General features: G+C 39.7%; 1 pseudogene; it reads right to left on the bottom strand.

Moving 5' to 3' along the window:
- Positions 1–241: 241 nt before the first annotated feature.
- Positions 242–13,196, bottom strand: LOC117419864 (TBC1 domain family member 2A-like; annotated as a pseudogene).
- Positions 13,197–15,362: the final 2,166 nt, after the last annotated feature.

Genomic DNA, 15,362 nt, shown 5'->3' with positions numbered 1-15,362 from the left:
CTAACTGCAGTCTGTATTACTTCTTCGTCTTCGCTGACAGCAGTGTCCAGGTCCTTGTCTTTGCGCTCCACTTGTTGTTCTTTCACAAACTCCTCCTGTATCCTCTCCAGCTCCTGCAGCTCGGCTGTCAGCCTCTCCATGTGAAACTCTCGTCTGTTCTTCAGCAGCTTCATAGGGAAGGGATTCATATCATTAAATGCTATGTTCATTAGTTTCCTAAAAACAGAAGATACAGAGAAAACAAAATGCCACTGATGAAACAACTGCAAAGTTAAAAGGACCTGGGAATTTTTCCCCCTTTCAAAAAATACACAAATAAATAAATAAACAATAAAGTATGGGCCTGCCAAAATTAAATTCATAAAAAGACACAAAAAGACAAACATACACACTTGAGAAACAATGCAGTTTTTTTTTATTTAGTCATTGCCAATTATTTTTTATTATTTTCTAACCAATTTGGAATGGCCGAAGCGTGTGCCGTCAGCCGACCCCTTTTTTTCACACTGCGGACTCGTTATGCAGCCACCCAAGAGCTACAGCGTCGGAGGACAACGCAGCTCTTGGGCAGCTTACAGGCAAGCCTGCAGGCACCCAGCCGACTACAGGGGTCGCTGGTGCGCGGTGAGCCGATGACGCCCTGGCCGACCTAACCCTCCATCCCCCCGGGCGGCGCTCGGCCAATTGAGTGTCGCCACCTGGAAGCTCCTGTCCTCGGTCGGCAAAGGAATAGCCTGGACTCGAACTTGCAACGTCCAGACTATAGGGCACATCCTGCACTCCACGTGGAGCGCCTTTACTGGATGCACCTCTCGGGAGCCCCACACAGTTCTAACAGGAACAAAAAATTTAAGTCTGACATACAAAGTTGTTACTTGCTAATTTTATAACATAATTGTTTAGATATTGAACCCATTAACTTCTACAGTGTATCAATCTTCAGGTGGTCCAAATCAGTCAATGGCCCCCTGTCTCTGCACAGCCAGCACTGCCTGGATTCTTGTCTAATACTGAAGCATGAATGGCTGCATCTAAATGAATGTGTTTGTATTTCAGGTTTAGTGGCTGGACAGAGGAGAAACATGGTGATTGAATCAATAATTCCAATGAAAAGGCTTTGAGAACTAAATGGAAACATATTTCTGCTGCTTTACAGTCATTGTGAGAAAACTCTGCCAAATTATTATCATATAATCCCAGTTATTTCACTGAAAATCAAGAGAAAGCAGACTGATTGATCCAGTTCCATGCTACAGTATAACAGAAAATAAATGTTTTCAGTAAATAAAAGGCAACAGAACCTTGGAATTATTCATCCTTAGGATAACTTATTTTTACTACTAAGACCTAATGGCAAGAAAATTCTGTTTTTAATAGTATCTTAAACGGCTGGTTTCACAAACTACAATTAGCACTAATTTTGGACGACCTTACTTAAGATAACAATAGGTAGTCCAGGATTAGTGCTAATCAGGGCCTGTGAAACCAGCCAATTGACCTACCAGTTAAATTGTTCAACACTTTAATAATCTGCTTGCAAACTGTTCATTAAACAGCTATACATACAGTACATCTGTTTTCTAAGCTGCAAAGAGGACATTATGTGGGTCTGTGAGGTGGGGGCTCCATTACCTGTAGGAAGTGAATGGTAAAGAAGGACTTACGGTTTCATAGTGGATGCATGGTAAAGCTCAGTAAACTGCAAAATCACTGTTCACATTTACCATCATCAAAATGGTACAATCACTAACTTTACTAGTGGTTAAAAGCATGGCCACTGGAGTGAGTGAGATGAGTGTGAACTGTTTATACAGTCTGTGATTGACAGCAACTGGTCTGATGCGTCTGCTGTAAATTATCATCATCCTCATTCTGCCATCAGAGATAGTTTTGGTGAAAAAACGGAGGTATTGGTAGATTTCCAGATTGTCGTGAATTTTTAGAATGTCCTCTTCATTGTACTTAAAGAGGGCCACTGCATAGCGAAATATCACCTGGAAACAGAAAGAAGGAAATACTGTTCAGGTTAAAAAAGAAGGATACTTTCGCTCATCAAGTCGTCACTGGACTGAGCCCTTTTATAATTAATTATATTTTACTTATTTCCATGTTTTTCATTTTTACTCTCTATAACTCTCTAAAATGTCATTACTATAATTTAAAATAATTGGATAAGCTGTTACAATGTAAGTGTGACATACTGTGCACATGTTTGCAAGTTAAGACGATTTTTCTCAACAATTTGTGCTTAAAAATGTATTAAGCACGTTTCAACACAGTTGGGTAAGTGTGGGTGGTGTGGGTGGTGTTGGTGGTGGGGGGGTGGGTATTAAAGGATCAATTACTAACACAGCCGGCGCTGTACCTTTGTGCCCTCATAGAGGAAAGCGTCCCACACTCTGAGCAGGATGTCGCTGACCAGACTTTCCACGAAGACCACCAGGAACCAGTTGAAGGTGATGAGGGAATGATCGATGCTGTGCTCCTTGAAGTGGGCCGTCAGGCGAGGCATCTTCTCAGCAAGAAAGTCACGGAACACCCTCTGATCAGCCTGCAAGGAACAAAGAGCTCTGCTTAGAGCAGCAGGAGTTGCTCAGCTGTTAGAACAAATAGGGACTATGACTGCCTGAATTAGCACCTCCACAGTACTTACTGGTGAAGCAAAGGGGATAGCATTAAAACTCAGCTATAGGCTGACGAGCAATGTCACAAATATTTTAACATTTTCTTAGTAATAACGGAGAGACATGGACAAATTAGCCAATTTCCATAACAGGTGACTTTGGAAAATAGGCAAAAACTGGTCAAACAAAATCTCAAATAAAAGACCTCCACGAGAAGACCAAATCATCACAGATACAAAAAGAAGACTGAGGTGTATAGGCCACGTACTCAGGATGGAACAAACCCATATCCAGAAGGTAGCTCTACAATGGATACCGCAAGGGAAAAGAAAATGAGGCAGAGAAAGTTGCCTAAGATCGAGAGGTGGCAAGGGCTTGTTGCGTCCTTGTGTCCCTGGAGGGAAGAAGAGGGTTCACTGATTTGAAATCAGTTGTTGTACATACTGTACCTGAGAGGCAGTGAGGGTTTTGCTGTAGTAGTCTTGTGGCATTATGATTTCAACAACAGCCACCAGACACCAGAAGGCATCCACTTCATCCTTCAGAACTAAAGTGCAATAGCTGCCAACCTGCAAGAGGAAACACACACACCACATGACTCCACTGGAAGTGTGCTGCTAATATTCAGAAGAAAAGGGGGACACATAGGTGTGCCAAGCCACATTTTAGGCCCTATTTTGAAATAAATTCAGAGGAATTTGATGTATGAAACTAGCAAGAAATTATGTAAATGATACACTTATTTGTATTTATTATTATTTTATTTCTTAGCAGACACCCTTATCCAGGGTGACTTACAGTCGTAGACAAAAATACATTTTAAGAATCAGTATAAGTATTAATACGATTACGATTCAATAACGGAACAGATAACAGTGTCAGTGATAGTTACATCAGGATTAATTAAATACAAAATACTACAGATTAAATGACACTCGACAGATTACAGTACTCTAAAGTACAGGGTTAAATGCAATAAAATAGGGAGCAGATAAGAGCAAGTAAAGTGCATTTAAGGAAGAGTGATAAGTGTCCAGATGGAAAAGAGGAGTTTCTACAGGTGCTGTCTGAAGAGGTGAGTCTTGAGGAGGCGCCAGAATTATTTTTAATCTGCCTGAATATGGCCACTCGTGCTTTCCACCACAGTTGTCTTTACAATTGTGTAGAATATTAAAGAACATATCTGGGCCAGTATATTTGTGATTCCAGAAAAAGATATATTGTACAGGGGAGGGATGAGTAGCTAAGAATACACAACACAGTTAACAACCACTAGGTGTCATAATTTCTCAAATCAATAAATAAACACTGTTTGCATGTGTATTCTTATTGCTATTTATAATACAACAACACATCGCTCTAGTATAGTGTCCTGGCATAGCTACCTCCAACGAAGTGCTCTAAAATGTTAACACCGGTAATGCTGCCATTACCTGTGGCACTGCTTACCGGTAATAGGCATTATTGTCTGTTTTAGAAAAGGATAAGTTATGCTAGTCCACGTCCAAGAAGTACAAGAAAGTGTTTTGTCTTTTTTGGCAACACCTTTTACTACTTAAAATGAGCGAATGGCATTAAGAACTTTCAATACAAAAGGTACAGTACCGGTTGAGGCCCTGGCAGTAGCCGATGGTGGGGTTTTGCCAGGAGAAGGCTAGCAGAATGCGCTGCAACTTTTGGACTGCGTCGGAGGTGGGCGAGGAGAAGTGCTTATTGCTGGTGAGGGTGCGGTGCAGGTCCAGCCTGATCTGCTGCGAGGCCGGGTGCTCCGACACCTTGCAGTGCTTCCTCAGCTCCTGGTAGCGATTGGGATTCCGCTTCCTATAGACCTGCGTCCGTGTCCTCACGATCCAGCGCCACACCTGCTCCCGGTACTCCACAGGGATCCCACACCGGATCAGGCCCTTCAGCTCCGGGGAGGGAGCCAGCTGGTCCAAGGGACGGCTGGCCAGGTAGTTAGCCCACCTGGTCCGCAAAGGCTTGTCCACCATCTCATTGTTGCGCAAGTTGTTGGAACGGATCTCCAGGGCCTGGATTTTGGCCAGGAGCTTCACGTCCTCTACTTCATAATCAGGAATGGTCTTGAATCCATAGTCGTCGTACTCACTGGGAAGGAACAGAAAGTTAAACAAGGATGTTGGCTTTTCATTTGCGCACCTATTAGATCACAATTGCAACAAACCAACATTAACATTTTGATCCTTTGCTTGTTTTGGTATTTCAGTTCGGGATATGAGGGTATTATATGAAAATGGAACTGGTGTAGCTTGCAATCACATCATCAGTTTAGCAATAGAATTGCATTTTAAATATTTGAATATACTTAGTAACAAAAAAACAAGAAAGTAACCGGGGGGAAAAAAGTTTTCGCTGTGAAACCCCGGTATGGAAATGTCAGTACTGTCTTACCTGACAGGGTTGAGTTTAAAGCCATCCTTCTTGTCTCCCTGCAGTGAGTCCTCAATGAGCCTTTTCACCATCTCCTGCTGACTGCTGTCCAGCCCTTTGCTCTCCTGCAGCCTGCGCAGCACGACCAGGTACTTGCTCTCAATCTGGCAGTTTTTGGCCTCCAGGTAGGCACACTGCAACACAAAAGAGAGGTTTAGGGTTAGGATTAAAACAAAACACAGCAGCTGGTGAAAGCAGTAACCCTCCCACAACCTCCCACTCATTTCCAAGACAGGGCAGTCCAAAGGCAGAGGGTTTCTACACCCTGTTACTTTTTAACTGGGTTGAACTTGTTTATTAAAATGTAAAAATGAACCTAGTACATTTCCAAATAACTAATTTTACAGTTCTGATGGAGCCATTCCAATTATAATCTTGCTTCTGCTCCTTAAATTAATTTTATTTAAAAATCCTCTTCGCTGCAGTGTTCACTTGTTCCCTTGTGCTGCTTATATTAATTACAAGACTGCTATTTCCTACAGTGCAATATGTGTGTCACCCGAGTGCTTATGGACACTGTGGCTGTGAAGGGTCATTTCTTTGAAAGTTAAACTGTTGTGTACAATACATGTTTTTTTTCGATTACGATTCGGAAATCAAAGCGTTTATGTTTTTGGCAATTTTAGCAGTTTTAGCATAACCTGCAACTGAAATTATATTTATTTATTTATTTTTACAATTTTTGCTATTTGGCTCTTCTTTAAACCAGAGTCACCCTGGTATCAAATGTGATACCTATTAATTCAAGTGCTCCCAGAAATCCTGAAACAACTCTACTGTAGTACAATAGTTTTTCATGTCACAAAAATGGTCTGATCCTAAATATATCTAAAATAATTTAAAACCATTGCCAATCAGACCAGATAGATAAAACATCTAATTTGCTGCAATCATACCAGCCAGTAGCTGTTTCATTGCACAGTGCACTCAGGGGATATCACTATATGGAGCCATGACGCAGGCACTAGGACAGATCAAGCACTGATACAGAAACAGCTACAACTTGACCCACCCCAAAGAACACATTGGGGTCAACAAGATTAAAAATTAATTTAATTTGCAAACCAGGCATTTGTGTTTTTGTGAACAGTGCCCTACATTCACAGCACTGTACTTGTATTTAGAATTCACTACATATCTTTCCAATTTGCTTTCTGCATCTAGAGAAGACCTAGATTTGGAGATGAAAGGGAAACATCCCAGTCAGTCTGATCTGTTCATTCTGGGAGACTGGAGCTGGCTCAGTTGCTAACTTCTCTGTGGTTTTAATTAGTAATGCATGAACACATCCGAGGTTGCTGACCAGGCTAACAGCCAGCCAGTCAGAACTACTACGACAGTCAACTAAGAAGAAACAAGGAGTGAAATCAAGGAGGAGTACAAAGAAAATTATAAAAATAAGGGAAGCACAGTATAAAATGAAAAAAGAAAAACCACAAATTACTAAAGAGAAACATAACAGAGGAAGTATCTCTGCAAAAAAAAGCAAATAATTGACCAAAAATACTGACTGCCTATGTCTTTATTTATGCAGATACTAGACTACAATAACAAGGTAAGAAGGTATGTGGAGGAGTGGTTAGGGCTCTGGCCTCTTGACCCGAGGGTCGTGGGTTCAATCCCTGGTAGGGGACACTGCTGCTGTACCCTTGAGCAAGGTACTTTACCTCGATTGCTCCAGTAAAAACCCAACTGTATAAATGGGTAATTGTATGTAAAAATAACGTGATATCTTGTAACAATTGTAAGTCGCCCTAGATAAGGGTGTCTGCTAAGAAATAAATAATAATAACAATAAAAGTATATTAATAAACATGGTAAACCCAGGTAAATTATTATAAATGCATTGTATAACCATGGGAAAAGCATGGGTAAAACTGCAGAAATACTGTGGTTAAACAGGAGGCCAAAGGAATGCTTTAAACTTTTAAAAAGTTACCATGATGTGAAAATGATACAAAGTGAATCTAAAGTTGTTTTTTTTTATTTTGTTTTGTTTTTTGCGTTAGACTGTGTAAGAATAGTGCCCAGTAGGTCACCAGCTTGCGTCACTACATTAGAACCACTTGCAATCCATGTGTCACTAAGCAGTTTGCTTTATCATAATGTACCAGCATGCTAGTTGTTCTTTAATTTACTTTGGCTTCTTAGTGCAGACAGAGATGTCTCTAGGCGAAATCACAGATCTCATTGTGGTTTTGTGGTTAGAGCTATAAGAAAAAAGAAATAAACGAAACTCATTACTATTACTATTAATCTGGGGCCTAGGCTATAAAAGCTGAAAATAAGATGTTTAGTATTAAATAAAGTCACTTATATATTAGCCTTACACAGTGACGATACTGCATTAAAGACTTGTAGGTAAGGATAATATATTTTTTGAACATATATGTTTTTTCACAATGGTTAAATGGGTACAGATCTGTCACACAGCAAGCTGTAAAGCACATACCTTCATCAGGAGGCCCTTCTCCTCTTCTGAACTGTTCCTCCACAGCTTAGTAAGCTGGTAAATTTCAGAGTTGAGGAACTTGTTTTGGATCTTGTGCGCCTCTATATCGTCCTAGTAAACACAGTAAACGAATGAAATCAGAACACAATCTGTGGTTGTACTTAAAACATTTCTACTGTGAGCTCTACTTATTAAGAGCACAGGTTTGACCTAGTCCTGACTGATCACTGCTTTTCTTTGCTTTCATAATTGTACTCATTTGTACCCTATAAAACACTGTTTGAAAATCGCTGGGATACGTAAAAAAAAAGTGTGGCTAACTAATGTCAATTAATACACTGTACAAAAACAATATACTTGTTTTGTTCTAATAACAAAAAAATAGAAGAAAAAAATAGTTGGCCAACTGATCACGTGTCTGGAATTATTATTTGACTTTATATTAGTGGATTTAAGTTTTGCTAATAAACAGATAACTGGTCTCCTAACTTTTATCAGAGAGCAGTGTACCCCATCATGCCTAGTAGCCTGGGGTTACACAGGGATTTTTTTATACAGTATGTTTATGTTATTATAATAATTTTTGCTGTTCATTGTAACATCACATCAACACTGTGCAAGCCTGACCTATAGAGTACAAAATCACAGTAACGTGATACAAAGTACAGTCGAACTTGTCGTATCTGATCCTGTAAGATATGACACCATCATTACCCAATGGACCTGTGCCATGTGTGACTTACATATGCTGCTACCAACTGAATGGTACTGATGGAAACTGACCAATGCACATTTTATTATGGGTCTAAAACAGTAAATTCAGCTCTTAGCAGGTCAGAATTTGTACACGCTGTCACTTCACATAACTGCCCAGTTTAACCATAGTAAATAAAAGAAAAGTAAAGGATTCATAAAATTACTGTACTGTTAAAAAGCGTGCATCCTTGTTGTTGTTTATGTCTCAGGTTAACACACACACAATGTAAAAAAAACCTGTGAGATTACTTTGGCATACACTGAGAAAGCATGTTAAGAACTGTTTGGAATGCTGTTTTGTCAACTGAGAAATACTGTACTTCAGTGCTTGTGCAGTCATTTTCACAGATTTTTTTGTATAGAATACATGCTGTGTCGTACTTTGGTGTTTTAGGCACACTGGTGTACCTGACGTTGTTCATTTATAATGCCCCGATGTTAATAAAGAAACTACAATATACTAAAACGACTTCCTCTGAGATACAATATTAGTATATATTCGCTGGACCCCTGGACCGGTTCTACTATAAATGAATCATTCTTAGACTGGAGTGGCAAACAGTAATTGTGTGTCTGCTCCAATGCTAATAAAAGCTAGTTAAGATGTCATGTTTGTAATGCTTATTGGATGCAGAGAAGGTGCAGAATACCATATGTGACACCCCAGCAGTGAAAACATGGATCAGTTACTTTACTGCTTTTTCACATCATGCAGGATTACATGGTGGTCAAACAAAACCAAAAAAAAGAGTGTGGTTTTATCCGTGTTTCTTGAAACAAGAGTTGACGTACTTCCCATGGCTGTAATGTAAAAGTAACTTTTAAAATAACCTTGAGGTGCTCAATCTTCTCCTGCAGCCTGCAGAAGGTCTCTGTGCCCATGGAGTTGGCTACGGTACGCTGGGGGTCAGCCATGCAGGCGGCCACCTGCTTGGAGAGCTTGAGGATGACTTCCTGCTTGGCATTGTTCTTCTCTATCATGAGCTGCACGTGCTGCTGCAGCTCATTCACTTGGCAGTCCTGCATGGCCAGCCGCTGCTCCAGCTCCTCCTTGTCTTTGAGCAGGGCCTCCAGGCGGCCGTCCAGGTCCGCGATACACCTCTCTTTGTGCCGCACCAGTTCCAGCCGCTCCTGCTCCCCTGCTGCTGCCAGGAACTGTTTGCTGGTCCTCTTCTCCTGCTGTGCTGCCTCCAGGGCCTTGTGAAGGAGTCGCACCAGCTCCTGATTTCAAAACAAAAACACTATGGTCATTTACTCTTAAAGGTGAAGCTTCATGAGCTGTGTTGGAGGTTCCGTAAATAAATTATACTGTAGGTGGTCCCTGAATAATGCACCTGTACTTTCTTTGTAATCTGAACCAGGTGGGATCAGACCTGTTCAGATTAGTGATTTGTTTGGAGTACTGATAATAAACTGTACCATACTAAAAATGCCTGGTATAGTATTTGTTTTAGGTTTTTGATTCTTGCATTTCCTGAAAAATCTGTAATATCCCTTTGAATAAAAAAATACTGTTTTACTTATCATATAAGAACAGCTATTAACATCATGCATTTAATTACAGTTATAGCTACAGGTAAATTCAAATAGTCTACTGTACAATGCAATAGTCTACTGTACAATGCAATTTTCCCTAAAAAACAGCCTGTTGCAGTATTTATTAGTAGTGCATATGAGAAAAGGCTCTGAAGCTCTGCCCTATATTATATGTCAGTGGCCTTAAAACCAATTATCAGACATTATTATTATTACTATTTTGTTTATTTTGCAGACACATTTATCCAAGGCGACTTACAGAGACTAGGGTGTGTGAACTATACATCAGCTGCAGAGTCACTTACAACAACGTCCCACCTGAAAGACGGACCACAAGGAGGTTAAGTGACTTGCTCAGGGTCACACAGTGACTCAGTGGCTGAACTGGAATCTGAGCCGGGGACCTCCTGATTACAAGCCCTTTTCTTTGACCACTGGACCACACAGCCTACTATTTCAATAACAATGTCCTTTTTTTAACCAATTATAAAAGATGAATTCAGTGAAGTGTTTTTAGAAAAGACCAGCAAAATGACTGAAAATTCTGCACACTGCCTGCTGGTGGTCATTTTTCAAACCATTCAGGAGATCAGCTTAACTTGTGTGTTTTTAACAGGCTCAAAAAAGACCTTGTTTTTGCAGCTCTGTTCTTTGTACTCTGAAAGAAGAAAACAATGATAATGCAATAAAAGTACCAAGCACTGGAAATACTGTCCCAGTATTACAATAATAATGAGCAATGGTGTCTTGTAAAGTGGTTTCATAAGGTCCAGGATAACCGTGTCTTTAATCAAGACACAAAAACTAATGATAAAATAAGTCAAAATGCACATGCAGAATAAATTCTGTGCACAAATAAAGATTGTGTCTGTTGGTCTAATTTTAGATCAAATATACAATTAGCATGCATCTTGCATGTTACAGATCAGGTGCATTTGAGCACTGCGTTAAAAGTCGTATGGGTTACTAACAGGAAACAAGAAGGCGGCAATGCAAGATTAAAGTTTATGTTTGGGAAGCAATAAAATATGCTTATTGAAGCTCATAAAAATGTAAAAGGAAGTTTTGTGACCATACAGGCAAAAATGTAAGCTGTCTTTTTATCATCATAAGATCGAAAACCCAGAATTGCATTCAGGAGCTCTATTGTGACTGTTTAGATCTAGCCCTGCAGAAACAGTCCCTGCACAGGGCACAAAATTACCCTTGACTTCCTGACTCACCCTGCACACCATGCACTCATGCCTTTACCAGCTGAGACCCTCGGGGGCCCCAGAGATTTTGTATTTTAATACACTTGTACTGTATGTGTTGATGACAAAATAATAAAAAAATTCTACACTGTAACCTTTATGGATTCATAGGAACAGTAGTACAGCACAAGAGTTTCAGTTACAGACAATGAAGCAACAACAGACTCTCTTCACTGTTTCAGAAGTGCCCTTCAACCCTATTTTACATACACAGCTACTATAGAACATCATACCACCATGTTTATAACAATTTGGATTATCAGCAATACAGTTATCACACTTTTAAAAAGCTCTCCTGTTAGGTAATGCATGAGTTATTCTGCTAAATGCGTTTGCCTTCACACCCAGTGACACCTTAGCCAAAGAGGAAAGAAAATGCACAGTAAAGCAACCAATTTGTGGTCAGCATGCAGGTTTCTGACTTGCATAGAAAAAGAGTCAAGACATCACACAGTAAATACAGTAGATCAGTACTTTAATCAGTTTAGGCAAAATTATTGCTGGTCTTGGATTTGAGTTTGTATTACTTTGTGTAACTGCTTGACTAAATCCACTGTTTCTGTCTTATGTTTGTTCATACCATGCTTATTATAGATACAACATCATATTTAAATACTATCATACAACTTTATAAAGGTTTACCACTGTGTTTTTGCACAGTATTTTTTACAGTTTTCCCATGCTTTCCCCGTGATTAGACTGTTATTTTCCCACAGTGTACCCTGGCTTTCCATGTTTATTAATATGCTTTACCATACCTAGCTGGTCTTTACAATGCTGACCTATGCTGTACCACTATGCTTTATGATTTTACTATGGGAAACATTTATAAGGTTCAATCATTCATTGTACAAGTGCCTCACAAGACATATTATTTAATAACTCAGTTATCAGTTGTTATGTGCTTAAATATACTTCAGTCACCCAAACCAAACATATACCTTTTGTGACTTGAGCTCCTCAGTGAGCGTGAACACCTCGTGCTGGAGTCTGGATAGTTTGTCCATGGGGCTCCCCTCCTTTCCTGACACCTTCTCCCCAGAAGGCTGAAGAGAACTGGTCATTTTCTTCTCCCTCTTGTTCATGCTGCTTGATGGAGAACTCTTTCCTCCAGTCTTTGCTTCCTGCGCAGACTCGTTTGTAACTGAAGAAACTGAAGGAGCTGAAAGGACTGTAGGTGCTGGGGGTGTCAGAGGTACAGGCGGTGCTGGAGGTGCTAGGAAAGAGAGCAAGCAAAGAAAGCATTTGAAATGCATGAATATTTATTTAATTTATATATATATATATATATATATATATATATATATATATATATATATATATATATATATATATATATTTATTTTTTCTTAAACTTGCTGGTTCTTTATTTTATTCTGGAGCCACCTACCTGACAATATACCCTTCATAATCATTAAACAAAAAAAAGAAAATAATGATTATTTCTGGAATTCAAATTTGTTATACACACAAAAATCATCATAGAACCCATAGTACCAATGTTAATTCTAGGGTGCCTAGCCAAAACTACAATTTGCTGCAAAAGAAAATAGTTGTTAAAAAGAGCTGTTGTTTTCAATGAAAGGTGAAATTGTGAGCTATCTAGTGAGTTTTCTAGAAATTTCTTAAAAAAAGGCTTTATTGACACTCATTCTTTATCTTATTAACAAGCTTTACTCCTGCATGGTTCACCTTTTAGGAACAGGAAACCTCTGCACATTTATAACAGCAGAAAGAGTTCTTACCCTGCATGAGAAGAATGTAATAGTTTCAGAGCCACTGTGGTGGTCCCCGCATTGAACTGATCCAGACATGAACTAAGCAGAGACACAGACTTTGCAGGGCAGTTTCCTGTCAACTGAAGGACGCACCTGTTGTTTCCCCCAGTATCTGTGTCACAGGATCCTCACAGGGACAGTCTTCCGACTGCTGAATCTTGTCAAAGTTGAACACACTCCACCTCAGCTCCTGAGCTGGCTTGTTTCCACAGATATTGAGGACTGTGTTCCTGTAAGGGCAAGGCAGAGGAAACACAAACTGACTTCTGAAGGCAAAGTACAGAGAAAACGAAACTAAATGCATAGAAACAAACACACACACACAAACTAAAGTAGTACACAACAAATAACAAAATCCAAAGCTCAACTGGTTGCTTCTCTTGCTTACAGGCAGCTGCCTGGATAGGGCTGACTAGTTTACATAACAGGTTTGAATAACTTCTGTAAATTTTGAGTAGTTTGGACAGGCAAAAGGACTGTAAAATATAAAAATTGACAATTTTATTATCACAGCAGTAAATTGAGAAAAAATAAATAAAACAGCATTGGGAGGGAGCAATATTAACCCAATTTGGTTAACCTGAATCCAAGTATGAACCAAGTATTTCATTAACATACATTCCCCACCATGACTGTAAATTCATGACCATGACATAAGCATTATGAAATGGCAATGCAGTTTCATGAAAAGTCCCAAGACATGAATGGACGCACAATAAATATTACCACAGAATGTGTACACCTAGTTTAACCAAAATTAGACAGGTGTGACATACAGATGGACAGATGAACAGCCAGAGTCACCTCCACACAACGCTGTTTTTATAAAAATGGAAACAAGTCAGAAGATAACATCACAAAGTGAATCCCTGTCTAGTTACCATGTTTGTGTTCTCAGCAACTAAGCCTGCTTCAAGGCTTTAAGCACAACAGAGCCGGTGAGTCATCGGCAGAAATGAGACTGTCTCACTGTGAACATTCTCAGCATGGGTATGGGGCAGAATTGAAATCACCCTTTTGTTATTTTGAGTTCTTTCCACCACACAGCACCAACATTCTCCTGTATGATCATCATTTTTGATTGTTTGAATTCATTAAGATATCTGACACCAGACACAATAAACAAAGTCCTGGTACTTTTGTTACCTCACCTAATTAAAGCATTGCATTTCTTGCTTCACATTACACCTCATGAAAATATCTTAGATATAATTACAATAAAGGGCAAAACATGAAAAAATATGTGGTGGTTACAAGAGTATAGCAACACTTTGTAAGCGTTTAGAATAAATAATTTAAATTGGGTTATTCCGGTTCAGCTCTTTTGTATTGCATGCACACAACACCTACCCTGGAACCCTTTTCTCCATCAGATCACAAACTGAAGAACCCCACCCCACACACAATTTGGTCGACTTGAGCTAGAATTAAAACTGGGCTGTCAGTGAGCTTACCTTCCCCAAGGTGCAGAAGGCAGCTGGCAGAGCTGTGTGGAGGTAGTGGAGGGCTCTGCAGGTATTTTCACCAGGCTGGTATTGTGCTGCCACCGTTTTATTTGCAGCTGCTGCAACCAATACAGCATGGCTTGGCTGTTTAATGCCTGTAAAACAAAAACAAAACAAACTAGATGGTAACTTTACAAGTTGTGGGGCTTGCTTTATTGGGAAAGTGGTCAAAGTAGCTGATTTGTGTCAAAAGTCACATTGTTTATTAATTGTCTCATGCTTAGAATGTGCTAGAATTTGATATTTCTCAAAGTTCTATGACAGTTAATTCAACAGTGGGAAGTAGCCTACTGAAAGAAGTTGATGCGGTTACTAAAACAGCTGTATCTCTTGATTGGTAAAAGTTATTTCTGTTTTGAATAGCAGAGAAGTAGAGGAAGATTCCATATGCTCTAACTTTTTGTCTTACTTGTTGGGAAAGTGGTCAAAGTAGCTGATTTGTGTCAAAAGTTACATCGTTTACAGTAAATAGAATGTTGGAAGTCTGGGAGTTTTTAAACAACGGGGAGCTTTAGAATGTTGAAAAAAGTCCCATTAAAGTGAATGAAGATGGACAAAAAAAGGACACAAAGCTTAATAGTTTAAAAAGTATAAAAGATATCAAAAAGTTGCATACAAGCACACTATTCCAGACTATTCTACACGTTTTAAAGTTTGAACGGCGTTTCTAGCTTAAACGGTGTAAGAGGAGTAGCGTGCCAAAGAATAAGAAGAAGAAGAAGTACGTTGAAGATTTAAAGTGGGGACTCTTGCTTCGCAAGCCCCACTAATAAAAATGGTTAGTAATTGTGACAGAGAATGAATGAATCCTCGTCAACAATCTCCCTCTCAATCTCTGAGGGCGCTGTATAACCAGAACAGAGTGCCCCAGAATGGATGTTTTTGCAGTTCATTCCAGGGTCAGTCGGAAGCCGGACATTCAGGAAGGGGGTGGGGCCACGATACCTGAAGTCAGCGCCTGAATGCGGTAGGTGATGTGTCAGTCACGGATTGGAGGAGACGTGATTGGC

Source organism: Acipenser ruthenus, chromosome 14, assembly GCF_902713425.1.
Source record: "Acipenser ruthenus chromosome 14, fAciRut3.2 maternal haplotype, whole genome shotgun sequence".
Taxonomy (NCBI): domain Eukaryota; kingdom Metazoa; phylum Chordata; class Actinopteri; order Acipenseriformes; family Acipenseridae; genus Acipenser; species Acipenser ruthenus.
Note: the sequence above shows the minus strand (reverse complement) of the source record. Positions and strands in the feature narration are given on the sequence as shown.